Raw genomic sequence first — 14,865 nt, 5'->3', positions numbered from 1 at the left:
CTTTCCCGGGTTTGAACCCACGATCATCGGTTAAGATTCACGCGTTCTAACCACTGGGCCATCTCGGCTTATAAACTATAAAGTTCTAAATTCAAACATTGCAACAGAGTAAAATTATCTTCGATTGTACTTTATTTGGATCCATCACTCTTAGATAGTGAAGCTCGAGAAAGCCTTACTGAACTACCAAAAATTTAGCGGCACAACGGCGTATTAGCGCTTTCTCGTTTCAGTCCACGCGCTACTATGAAAGTCGACGCACGTTGTGACTCACTTTCATGAACTTACGCTTTTTGTTTGGGATATTATATTACGTATAATATTTACGATACAAATTTGAAGATACGAGTGACTTTATAGTTTTACTATTGTTGTGTTTATGCTTTTCGGGGGATCTTTAATGGTGAGTATTCAGTTTTTTTTATAAGTTGACTTATTAATTATAAAGGACAAAACGACATCGTTATACGATTCACATTTTTGGAAATTAGATATTAAGAACGAAGAAAAGTTTTATTGCGCAATTGTTATGCATTAGTTTAATTAATTTTTTTTTTTTTTGTAATAATTTAACGGCTAAATAAACTTTATATAAAAATGATATAATAACTTTTTCATTATTATTTTTTATGTTATAATAATTACAGTATTGTTTGCTTCTGTAAATAAAGATAGGAAATCATGTCGGAGATTATTTTTGTTATTCACAGTTGGTACTCAGCTCCTATTTTGAAGGTCGATTTTTTTATCGTTTTAAATTAATGCGTAATTTGGTAATTATGTATCCATTTTGGTATTAATCTATTAAATTGAAATGATGATATTAATTCGAAATTAATTTCCAATCGACGACGCGTACATGCATAATGAACTATGTTTATTTTGTTTGTTTATTTATGATGTTGTGTGAGTAATCTATATCAAATAAAGATAAATAATAATAATACCCACTTAGCTGTATTCCAATACGAGTGGTTAAACCCATAATAAATATAAAACTATAAAAGACTGATTTCGGCCACGGCGGAGAATCATAGGAGAGATTAGCTAACTGCGCAGAACATATTATAGTGCATAAGTGTGCTCTACCTACCAAGTGTGTATATGTACAAACACAGATTTATTCTATTTCCTCACTCTCATAAACTGATGGGACGACAATCCGACACGACCAGAGAGATTTTACGTCCAAGACCAAAGGCTTAACGTGCTTTCCACGGCTCGGGAGTGTACACATCATGTAAATTTTCGACAGAAAAATCAAATAGCTTTTGACAACGACCTAGGATTTGAACGCAGGATCTGTAGCTTTTAATCTAGTTATTAGACCAAAGAGGCTTAATAAAATACCGTAATTAAAAATAACCTACAAAAAGTACCCAGCGAATACGAAATGGGAACTCTGCAATAACCTACAATCAACGTCTGAGGACGTAGGCTTGTTAATACAATGCAAGAGTCGTCGCAAATCATTGATAGGAAAGTGGCACTTAACTCAACTCGTATCGATTTCTATCAATATCCATCAAAGAAAAGACCTTTTCGCAGCTAACTTAATTTGAGAGGCTCTTTCCGTGACTTTATACTTAACCTGCAGATGTAATTGAGTCATTTGGTACCGTTCGTTTTTTTTTATTATGAAACAGGTAGGTTCCACAAAAGCTCTTTCTCAATAGAAAAAATCACAAAATGTCCACTAATCTTCACATTTTTCTGATACTAATTATACTCGTATTGGTATACGTTATTCAGACAAAATCTGAATAATTAATTACATTTACAAATAACCTAGGGTTTTCACTAGGGTTTTCTTTTTATCTATCGTTTTAATTTTATAAATATAGAAAGCGCTTACTAAATTTTCTTTCCGCGAAAAATCACATCATGTGTCGCATGTCGCCCATTCTTTAGCTGCGGCACTATTGAGAGTATGAAACAAAATATGACAGCGCTTATTAATTACCATATAGTTAAAATAACTATACCATATTACCAAAATAATTTGTAAAATCTATGCAACGTGAGAAAAATTGAATTCAATACTACTAGCAGTAGATAAAAAGCAAATAATATCGACCGATAAATAAACGTCATGTGGCAAAATGGCATCTAATTTCCCTCGCGCTGTTTTCCTTCGCCCCCGAGTACGAGACGAATTAAACACACAAATTAAGGCGTTGGTATATTTGATATTGACTTGATTTGAGTCAGATTAAAACCTTTTTTCTCGGTATTAGTTATCGAAAAACTAGAAAAATACGTATATACATGTCAGGAATTTTAAATGTTGGTCTTTGCATACATAGCAATCTCAATGGCCATTTAGTTTAAAAATATTCCTGATTTATATAATTTCTAAAATGGTCATATTTAATATACCGCATGAAACTAGAAAATATTTTTTAATTTCCGCCTTAATTCAACCTCCAAAATCGTTATCAATACTTTATATGAATACAACATTTCACTTATTTTCGGACAAAATAAGCTGTGATATAGGGATAAACAGATATAAGAGCTTTTCATCGGATGAAGAAAAACCTAAAATCAGACAAAATATTATAATAATATAGTAATATATGTTTGTAAAGTTTTACAGTAATTATCGTTTTTATCTTTTTATTATATAATATATACTTTTATTTAGGCGACGGTGGTCTGCTGTTGTTTTTCCGTTGATACGAATTAATGATACGAACCCTGAAATCTGCAGTCTTACAAACTAGTTGCTAGATCAACGAGGTAGTTGCCAAAAGTTTGGCCAAAAATCTCTAACATTTTCACAACTTTGTATTTAAAGCAACAAACTAACAACTACGAATAAAATTATTGGGGCACATTTTAGTTGAAATACCGTACCACAGTGTACCATGGAGTTTATAGAGTACTGTTAATGCTAAACTGTAATGAAGTCACTATATATTGAACTGCTGAAGACAATTAGATATTGTTTTAACTTATTCTAGTAATCAACGAAAGTGAACTCCACGCCATCTTATCATAATCTTGTTAGCGACAATGTTAGTTATCTGATCGCATCTTTTTTCGATTTATCAATAGCCAAAGTTACTTAAGCCGAGATGGCCCAGTGGTAAGAACGCGTGAATCTTAACCGATGATCGTGGGTTCAAATCCGGGCAAGCACCGCTGAATTTTCATGTGCTTAATTTGTTATTATAATTCATCTTGTGCTCTACGGTGAAGGAAAACATCGTGAGGAAACCTGCATGTGTCTAATTTCACTGAAATTCTGCCACATGTGTATTCCACCAACCCGCATTGGAGCAGCGTGGTGGAATAAGCTCCAAACCTTCTCCTCAAAAAGTGGAGTTTAGCCCAGCAGTGGGACATTCACAGGCTGTTACGGATACGGAAAGTTACTCAAAATCAAGAGTCAAAAAAAGTCTATTTACTACTAGCTATCCGCCCCGGCTTCGCACGGCTACATAAAACAAACAGTATTGATGGAACAGGCATACAAAGAGAAATTCTCAATTTTTTTTTCATTGCATTCAAAAATATTAACAATCTTAAATCTTCAAAAATATTTCTTATTTATAAAGATATAAACCTTTAGCTTCCTTAATGTCAAAAGTAACCGCGGTGGTTATTTTACGGTGGCGGTGGTCTTCTTTTTATAGTTTAAATATAACAAATATGTTTGTTATATATTGGTTATAAAAAATATTTTTTAACTGAAATATCCTTTCTATATAACCAATCAAGCTTTTTCCGTATTATTATATACATATAACCATTTTAATCAGTATTATTCAATAACTTTTAAAATTCACTACATTAGACAAAACAATAATTGTTTTGTCTAACTTAAAGCCTGAATTTTTTTTTATTTATAAGGTAAGGCAGATTGGGCACCTGATGTGATTACCACCGCCTAAAGGCATTGACATCGTGAAAAATATTAACCATTCCTTACACCACCAATGCACCACCAATCTTAGGAATTAGCTGTTATGCCCCTTGTAGTTAAACTGGCTCACTCACCCTTTTAACCTAAACACAGCAATACTAAGTATCGTGATTTGGCAGCAGAATATGTGATGGTCACGCGTCCTTACAGTAAAAGTTCTTCAATAAATAAATAAAGCTATAGAAACAAAACAATTTATATGACAGAATATACTTATAAAAAGCTATGTCTCAATTTAATTTCTTCATCAGTAAACATTTCGGAATATGCTGTTTTCGTCTACTGATTCATTAGAATAATAATGAAACCGTTCGTGTTAGATTCTGATGAGATAAGATTCTCATTTTCATTGTGCTTATTTTATTTGTCCGTAACTAATAAATGTATTTTTATTATTTAGAATTTCATTAATTATTTAGTTTTGACTGCTAATTTATTATTTTATATTCGTCATTCCCGTACAAAATAGTTGATAAGTATAATATACTTTTTGAGAGAGTATTTCAGTTATTCAATAATATGCCAAAAAAAACTCGATAATATGTTAAAGATAAATAAAAATGGCTAATGATCGTTTTAGTTAGAACTGTTTATTATATTTATCTATTGTGTATTGTATGTAACTAGAGATGCATACTACTACTACATACAATTACTTCGAATCGTTTAATATTTTTAAAGTATTTTTAATCTCATTTTAAGTTTATTATTAAGTTCTTATGAGAAATAAAGATCTTTAACCCCAATTTGTTGCCGTCCTTTCGAGTATGCGAGAACCTGTGTTGCACACACTCATGAAATATCTCCTTTATACAAATGCGTGCGCATGTACGCATTTGTGTACGCATTGTACGACGGCTATTATTTATTAAGACTTAACTACTAGTATTGAAAAATAGCTATCGTGAAACTTTAACTCAAGGATATTCTCGAGCCCATATTCAAGTGTTAACGTCAACAAACTCATTTGAATAATATTTTTTATCATCATTATCATCATTTGAATAATATTTGACACCGTAAACAACTAAACAACAGACCATTCAATTCCACGATATTTATTTAATGTAAATATAAAAGACCCATGTTCTCGCGTAAATATTAACTTTTTAGAAGGTCAATAAAAGCTCCATGAATTTTCTATTACTTACTGAATTGCGACCTAGCAATATTTATTTTACTTCGAGCAATGGCCGCTATTTCCTTTTGTGTGGACATTGGTGTACATTTCCCTGGGTACAAAATTAACCCACGATATCACAATCATATATATCATTTAACGTCTTCTATACTTTTACCTATATAATCACATAATGAACCCATCTTATTCTAAAGCTTACTTTTCATTGAGTTTTCAAATGACTATCAAATGAGTGGGGAATTAAAAATCCTTATTTATATGTGCATACATTAAATGTTTTTAAGTGTATGTTCATTGTACGAATTAATTTAAATATAAATATTTATGTATAATATTTGTCTATAATTCTACTTCGTAAAGAACATTCCTAATTTTGAATTTAGTAATAAAAACTAATGAAAGTTTTTTAATCTATTTTTTGTTTTGTATGTAATGCCTAACTGAAAAAAACTACTAAATCGATATACATAAAACTTATATATACCAGAAGATACAAAACATTTCCGAAGATTTAATATAAAAAAAAATAAGTACAAACTAAAAATAAATATTAACGATTCGATAAAGGTGACACTTCAGATAATGTAAGGATTCTAACAATTCCACATTCATGGAAATCTGTTCAGAACTGTATAAGTTATGGCGGTATAAAATTATTTATTTTATAGAATAGGAAGGCGGACGAGCATATGGGCCACCTGATGGTAAGTGGTCACCAACGCAATGACCAAGATATTGGCATTGTAAGAAATGTTAACCAACGCTTACATCAGCAATGCGCCACCAACCTTGGAAACTAAGATGTTATGTCCCTTGTGCCTGTTATACACTGGCTCACTCACCCTTCAATCCGGAATACAACAATACCAAGTACTGTTTTGCGGTAGAATATCTGATGAATGGGTGGTACCTACCCAGACGAGCTTGCACAGAGCTCTACCACCAGTAGAGTAACTCACATGAACTTTGAAAATATTACGCTCCTTTTTGGGCAGTTATGTAATAAGCTACCTAGTACGTATATAGCACTAATAATTTTTTTTATTTATTTATTTTTTTTATTTATTTATTTATTAGGGAAACATACAGCATATCGTATATTACAACTTAATATAATAATCATATTTTAACACTTATGCCAGTTAAGTTTCCACTACTGTTTTAACAGGGAAGTGGACTTTTTCTTTTTATGACAAAGTATAAAATATACAAGCCATTAGTTTAATTGATACAACGACCTACATTAGCACTAAACAGTGATTAAACTAAGTCACTGTTAGCAAAAGCTGGGAGTGCCGTCGGTAAATTTCGCTAAGGCAATGAAATCGATTGATGCATTTGGAGTTACATCATCGCTATTTAATTGGAAAGATGGAAATAAGCTCTTCGAAGTTATAGAAAAACAAAGACGTTAGTTAATTATATATAATAGTATATATATGTACATGAAGCTTGTTTCTTTAGTCAAGGGCCTAGATAGCCCAGTGGTTGGAACATGAAAATCTTACACAAGTTAAAATCCAGAAAAGCACCAATACATTTTCGTGTGCTTAATTTGTGTTTATACTTATAATCTCGTGCTCAGCATTGTTTTGTGTATGTGGAGGAAAATGGCACCTGTATAACCAACCCGTATTGTAACAGCGTGATGGCCCAGTAGTGGGAATTTATCAGACTGTTTTATATTTTGCAAAATTATTTATTGTAACGTATTCCAATTGAAAGTTATTACTTTATATTTATTCTTGAAATGGTTCATTAGGGACAGATTAAACTTTGCTAAGCGTTACTAAATGAAATTTATGTCCACTTTATAATCATCCCCTCCTTTTTTTATTGATTTTCGGAAGGCGGACGTCCATCTTACCCCTCAAAAACCGGCAATGTAAAAAGTGTTAGTGGCTCCCTGTAATGCAACCTCCATAGTTAACCCCCATCTAAGATGTTATATCCCATCTAAGACATATATTTTATGTATGTTATCATACTTACTTCTTCTAAATCCAAAACACAGAAATACAGTGTATTGATGTTTGGCGGTTGAATAATAGAAGAGTGAGTGAAACCACCATTTTGAGCACCTAAGAACTCTTGTTCATTTTGTAAAAGGTAGTATGTATGTGTATATTTGTTTTTTACCCAGGCTACTCTGCACGAAGCCTTACGATGACGTTAATTTACTTTTCATTACTATTTTTCTATTCTAGAATGAAAGGTGGGCGAGCAAGTGTCAATTAAAAACAACAAATAAAAAGTCAAAAGTACATTATAACGAGTGAGATATCATAATATGTCAACAGCCAGAAGCTTTACGTGCTGCAATGCTATTCTGTAAGAACTCACTTCATTACTCACCCGTGAAGTGTTAACAACCGACTTATGGTGATGTACTATTTTGATACGTGTATGTTGTTATGATTATTATGTTCAATGTCTCAAATCACATTCTGACATTTTACGACCGATTTCTGCCGTGAGTCTCGAAGTTTGTTCTTACAGAATAGCCCTACTTTTTTCGAAATTCAAATATAAGCCAAATGAAGCTCTAACGAACATTTATATCTCAAGCTTACTAATATTTCAGTCAAAACAAGTCGCTATTTCATCATAAAAATAACTAAGTACATATATTTTCATTTCAAAGCAATTAGTATATTTTAAATGACAAAATTGTTACAACTTCGCCTACTCCACATCATTAGTAAAAGAGGTTCGTTCGTAATGAGTTTTTGGCTACATTAAGGGATGCAAAACTTGTTACTCGGTTATATATTTAAGAAATGAACTACCAAGATATTTCGAAAATGAAGCCTTAATTCTACTTTTATTTCATATTTTATATTTAATCATGTTATTTTATACTTATTCATGTAATATAATATTATAAAATTTATTTTCACATTAAAAATCGTTCGATTTGTTTTATCTCAGGTTGCAAGTACCGAAGTCTTGGGTTCAAAGTCCTTGTTAGACCAATAAAATTAGGCATAGTTTTTACCCCTGTGCGACGGGTTAAAGGTCCAGTCGTGGTGGATTTACCGTCCTATCGGATTGTGAGAGTAAGATAGTAGAGAATGGTATTATGTATGCACACACTTGTGGTCTAAGCTCCATTAAGATTAGTCGCTGTTGGATATCACAATAAATCATTAAAAAAATTATAGATTAGCTTTGTGGAATAAAGTAAAACCGAGACTTACTGTAAAAAAAATATACATTGTATATAATCAAGCAATGTCTCCTGATAAGCGATGTAAATAAGAATAACTTTTCGCCATATTGCACCGTTATATAAACCAGTCATGTAATACTGTAACTGAGAAAGTTATATTCTAGCAATGGCCCAGTGGTAAGAACGCGTGAATCTTAACCGATGATCGTGGGTTCAAACCCAGGCAATCACCAATGAATTTATATGTGCTTAATTTGTGATTGTAATTTATCTTCATCATCAAGGAAAATTCACCGTATAGCACGTATACGGTGAATTTTCCTTCATCGTGAGGAAACCTGCATGTGTTTAATTTCATCGAAATTTTGCCACATGTGTATTCCACCAACCCGCAGAGCAGCGTGGTGGAATAAGCTCCAAGCCTTCTCCTCAAAAAGGGAGAGGAGTTCTTAGCCCAGCAGTGGGACATTTACAGGCTGTTACTTACAAGGGATAGGTTTTTACTAATTATATTATATCGTGTATACCGAGTAATTACATTGCAAGCTGTACCATTAGCGCTTTGAATTGAAGATGCAATTAATTATACTAATGGGCATCGATTTATCCTAAATAAACCTAGCTTAAAACAACGAAACGGTTTTGTATGCAAAACGTAATTTTGCAAATGGACTTAGTTATACAGTCTTACTGAAATCTTGTTATATAAAAAATTAAATAAGAAGGTTTGGATCCTGCTTAAATAATAAAATGCAAGACCTTTTATATATATAATTTTATTTTTATAAATCGACTAAGACTAAAAAAAATCTAGTTACATTTTTTAACCATAGATAACAGAATTGAATAGAAAATGCATTTAAATTATCAAATCAATCTTCAATGTCTCTATTTACAATTTTGTAGACTAACTTTGTTTGTAACTGAACCTGCGGCAGCTATTTTTTTTTTATAGAATAGGAAGGCGGACGAGCATATGGGCCACCTGATGGTAAGTGGTCACCAAACGCCCTTAGACATTGGCATTCTAAGAAATGTTAACCATAGCTTACATATCCAATGCGCCACCAACGTTGGGAACTAAGATTTTATGTCCCTTGTTGTAATTACACTGGTCTTTCACCCTTCAAACCGGAACACAACAATATCAAGTATTGCTGTTTTGCGGTAGAATACCTGATGAGTGGTATCTACCCAGACGAGCTTGCACAAAGCCCTACCAGTAATAGAGCAGAACAAAAAGAAAACAATTATTAGTTCAATTTAAATAAAAAATATGTGTATTTATGTATATATTACTTAAAGGTTTTCCCCGCTAAAATATCTTATATATAAAGTAGTTATGGGACTTGTTAGAATCCATTAACAAATTAATATTCTCTGGAGCGCGTTTCAACTGTGTACACTTCAAGGTAAGATTATTATCTTATCAAAAATATAAAATCGATCTCTTATGAAAAATCATTACTCGAAATGAGTTAGTTGGTATTCTCGTTTCGTTTCGTTCTTTCCAGAAAAATTTAAAGGTCGAATTCGAGTGTCACCTTATGTAACGTTCGATTGAATCTTCTCTGAAGAAAGGTTTTGGTTCTGTCTCGTTATTTGGGTTGCAAGCTATATGATTTTATGAAAAAAAAATCACATACAAATTATTTGTTTATTTATTTATTTATTTGGATCTACAACAGTTGTACATAAGACACATTCAAATCACTTTTTACATTAACTTAAAACTAACTATGCACAACCAATTACAGGAGAACACGCCATTCACAAACACAATTACAAAATATACAAATCAAAAATAGAATAAAAACAGAAAATAAAAATATTTAAATAAAGAACAAAAAACAAAAACCGAAACAAAAGGCAGTAACTAATTAAATTTTTAAACAAATTAACAGTTTGTACTAAAAGAAACTTGTTGCTTTCGTTTGAACGTTCCTGTTTTTTCCACATCCAAATCACGTTCCTTAAAACCGGTGCAGCATATGGCATGGTACTACATTGTTTTAATATTAATTACATAAAAAGAACGGTTCTTTTTATGTAATTAATATTAAAACAAAATAATGTTATTTTAAAAGTTCTGGCCAATAAAAAATCTTTTTACTGAACGTTCCTGCTTGTAGCAAGGCAATAACCGTATTCAACTTCATTACACAAGTAGGCATATTGGATGCATCTTAGATGAAATGCTACTAATATGCATGTCATATAAATTTAATTACAATTATTAATATATAATCATCTCTATACTTCATAACATCGTGAGGAAACCTGCATGTGTCTAATTTCACTGAAATTCTACCACATGTTTATTCCACCAACCTGCATTGGAGCAGCATGGTGGAATAAGATTCAAGCCTTCTCTTAAAAAAAAGAAAAAGGAAGAAGAGGCCTTTAGCCCAGCAGTGGGACATGTACAGGCTGTTATGATTACAAATAAAATAATATTTAATGTAATATATTTTATACTAGCTGTTCTGTTCTGTTCCGAAATCTACGGTTTCAATTTTGGGTCGAACCAATAAAAGTTATCCAGTTTCAGTTCGGAATTAGGAAAATGACAGTTTTATACTCCCATGTCTCGACAAGCACTTAAAGCTGTCGGTCTTACGTCTGATCTCTCTCCGGTCGTGTCAGCTTGTCTCAACATCGGACTATAACAACATCGGAGGGTAAGGGAATAGAAAATGAAACATTATTTGCGAACACATAAGTGCAGTATAATAGTCCGTTAGGCAGACGGTGTCACTTATTTTTTGGATTCAAATTTTATTTCTATCTGCAAAATGATTTCGGTTAAATATTTTATCGGCAACAAGTCCAAAATGCTAAATTTAATCAAAACAATTCATTGAAAACATGGTTAAAGCGATTATAACTGGAATCCAGTTACATATTTTATTTTACGAAACAACTCGAGACCACTAACAAAGGATTAAGAGAGAGAAATCCCAAGACAAATAAACTTAGGTCTTGGAGACTAACTTTGGTCATCTTCAAACTTTGTCTACACTTTAATGGTAAATGTCTATTAAACAATATCATTGGTAGGTTTTATAAACAAGATAAGACTCTTTGATTTAAAGTTTATCCTATTTAATAATTATATAAATTTTTGAATGTCACGAAGATCTTCCGATTGAAATTATACCGACATTGTGTTCAACAGAAAAAATAATCGAAGAAGAAATTTCTTGGCCTTTGCTACATTTCTAATTTTTGTGTAAAATTCTAATAAAATGAACTCGATGTATATATTATAATAAACCCCCTCCCACCTCTCATTAGAACCTTTTTTGTAAAAGTAAATTAATTAAAAAAAAAAGAGAAGTAAGAAGACAAGACAGTATGATAATTTAAAATAAATGTTTTCGTGAGCACATAAAATTTGAATAATGTTACGAAAAAATCAATAAGAGCCGCAACTATAATATAGTAATGTAATTTGTGAAGCAATCCAGCAGAAAAAGGATTTCTACTGAGGTTTGGTGATCTGCAAACGATAGTGCCAAATAAATTCTATGCAGTTAACACATTTAAAAACAAATGTCGATAGAAATTTTTAAACGAATATTTTTATCTAAATATACAAGTTCAATAATTTCTTTAAAATAAAAGGGTACGCAGTACTAGTCGTAATTCAGAAAATTTTTCACTTGCAAGTTGTTTTCTGTTTATTTAAAACATGCAAAAGTTATAATTGAATTTTCGAGTTTTTGACTTTTTACTTATCAAAATAAATTCTACCAACGAGAAGTTGTTGCTGACGGGCACGAGGGCATTCATATGTATAGTAGAATATACCGTAACAGCCTGTGAATGTCCCACTGCTGGGCTAAAGGCCTCCTCTCCTGTTTTTGAGTAGAAGGTTTGGAGCTTATTCAATCACGCTGCTCCAATGCGGGTTGGTAGAATTCACATTGGCAGAACTTCAGTGAAATTAGACACATGCAGGTTTCCTCACGATGTTTTCCTTCACCGTAAAGCACGAGATGAATTATAATCACAAATTAAGCACATGAAAATTCAGTGGTGCTTGCCCGGGTCTGAACCCACGATCATCGGTTAAGATTCACGCGTTCTTACCACTGGGCCATCTCGGCTTCATTTATAGTATGCAGTATTATTCATGTATAGCAGAATATAGTACCACTTAAATACTATGTATGAATAGTATTTTATACTTCTAAATATAAATAATAATAAACACTGTGCGTAGCTTTATTCTTTCCCCTAATCAGCTTCATCGACAGCCATTTAGTTCACATATCACACTGGGAATACGGCGTTCTCTCTGCAAGCCATTTACCTCTCTATCATCCTATCCCTGCCACGTAATACCGATTTGACGGTGTGCGTATCTTATCTCATTTATCGTGGCTGATTCCTCTGTTTTGTTGAATAGAGCGCGGTATGTCTTTATCCTCCTCTGTCTATTATGTACAACTAGACGTGACGGAAGCTGATCAAAATGACAGCAATCGCGCAAGAGGGAAGCTGCTGTGTAACATTGCACATTTACCGCTGTTTCGAAAATCATGTGCTTCGAGTATGATAAGGAGTGGCTTTTAAAAATTGTTATGCAGTATCTATAATAAAAGATAAGCACTAAGCATTAGGAGACCATGATATCGATTTTCTTAAAAAATAAAAAAAAAACATAACTAAATTGATAAATACTTAAAACAACCCTAAAAGTCTCAAAGTACAGAGCAAACTTTTGACTAATTTCCATTTGCCGTTGTATTTGCTTAAATTAAATATGTTTTGGTATTTCAACCCAGATATCCCATTTAATCGCAAAGATAGAGAATAATTAAGATTTATTCATTTATATCCAAGCGCTTTACAGCGCTTTATTTATATCAAAGACGTGACCTATGATCATGGTATAGGCATGCTATTAGCTATTAGCTGTGTACATCAAGTTAAACAGTTTACACACACATAGGTCCGATTACGATGTCCAAGATAATAATGAAAATTATAGGTGATATATTCTTCGAATTATGTTTATTTATTCTGTAAAACTGAGACCATAAACAGAAATCCGAAGCGTGCTGAATTATTCATAGACAATTCATCTTCTTTAGCTACAGCTGGCTTACCGTCTAGTGGGCCATTCACTTATCTATTTGCCTTGACTAAAGACACGCCTATGAAAACAGTTTTCCCAATAGACTATTTTATTCAAAGGAACACTTTCTTTTATATGTCTTTTATCACCGACTATGAATATTTAACATGACTTTTCTCTCGAGTGAATCAATAAACTAATATGGGGAGACGCTACCCATATTTATGAAGTATCTCCGAGGTCTAAAAGCAATTTATTACGTCAATTATATTTGATATAGATACGTTTTACGCATATTGAAACAATGAAATTCATGTCAACCGTATTTTTTGTTTGGTTTTTTTTTTATTTTGATATTTTTAAATTATGAAATATGTACAAAAATATTATAACATACTTTTATTCGGTATCGAGCAAAGCGATCTTATGATTACTGTATTTTGCTAAGTGGTAGGAACTTGCGTAAACCCGTTTCGGCTGGTACTACCCACTCATCAGATATTCTACCGCTATATAGCAATTAGTATTGTTGTTTTAAAAAAACTATTAAATCTGGATTAGAATTTAACATTGCGTTTAGGAAAAAAGTTATTGAACTGGTTGGTGGATACACATATCACAGAATTTGATCTGTCATACACAGACTCCCTCACTATGTTATTGTTCACGTTTGAAAACGAGATTAATATATTATATAAGCAAAAATGAAGCACATGAAATGTAGCCACTTGAATATGCAATCTTGAATTCACATTAAGTAATTAAAGGTTTACTTTGTTACATAAATAACCAAAGTGCACTTACTCTTTACTTACTTACTGCATTAAGCAACATTTCAAGTAATTGAAAATGTATTACGAAATTTTGATATATGTATGTACATATGTATATTTCAGCAACCACAAGCTGACAAGGCTTATGGGTGCCAAGAATAAAAATAAATATTAATATTTTGTTGTTTTAGAGTATATATATATATACACGTCTTTCTAATTGATTTTGGCCACGGTGGCCAGTCTCAAGAAGGGTTATCCTATGTGCAGGACATATAATAGTGCTCAACTTTATGCCCAAACACATATGCACTCTATACTTCTCACTCCCAGTAAACAAAAACATATACAATATGTTCTAAATCCTATTTGCTGTCGTTTTCCTCTGCATTTTACAGTCTTAAAATTTAAAAACGACCCGCACTGGTTGTATTTTTAAGTCAAGTTAAACGAAAAATTTCTGTACATATCCCATAAATAATACATCTAATCTAATACATTTGTCAGGAGCAGTTTTCTATTTATTTGGGACCGAAGTAATATAACAATCCTTAATCATATAATGTGTAACATTTTTCTTATACTTTGTGTTTAATTTTATTTAATAACTGCCTCACATGAAATCCTCCAAATAATTACAAATGTATTAAAAAACTTTATAAGTAATAATTTTTAAAAATGACGGTAATTGTGATATTTTATTATTTACTTATTGAATTGTTAAACAAACAGTCTGCAAATCTCGAGGTTTCAAGTTTGTAT

General features: G+C 32.0%; 1 protein-coding gene across 1 annotated transcript in view; it reads left to right on the top strand.

The window, feature by feature from the left end:
* The first annotated feature begins 253 nt into the window (after positions 1 to 253).
* Positions 254 to 14,865, top strand: part of LOC126769175 (uncharacterized) — a 62,447-nt gene continuing 47,835 nt past the window's right edge. Inside the window, exon 1 of the mRNA XM_050487818.1 lies at positions 254 to 403. The gene's annotated coding sequence lies outside the window, so the exon portion shown is untranslated. The remainder of the gene's footprint in view (positions 404 to 14,865) is intronic.

The sequence above is a fragment of the Nymphalis io genome, chromosome 6, assembly GCF_905147045.1.
Source record: "Nymphalis io chromosome 6, ilAglIoxx1.1, whole genome shotgun sequence".
Taxonomy (NCBI): domain Eukaryota; kingdom Metazoa; phylum Arthropoda; class Insecta; order Lepidoptera; family Nymphalidae; genus Nymphalis; species Nymphalis io.
This window is presented reverse-complemented; position numbering and strand designations above follow the sequence as displayed.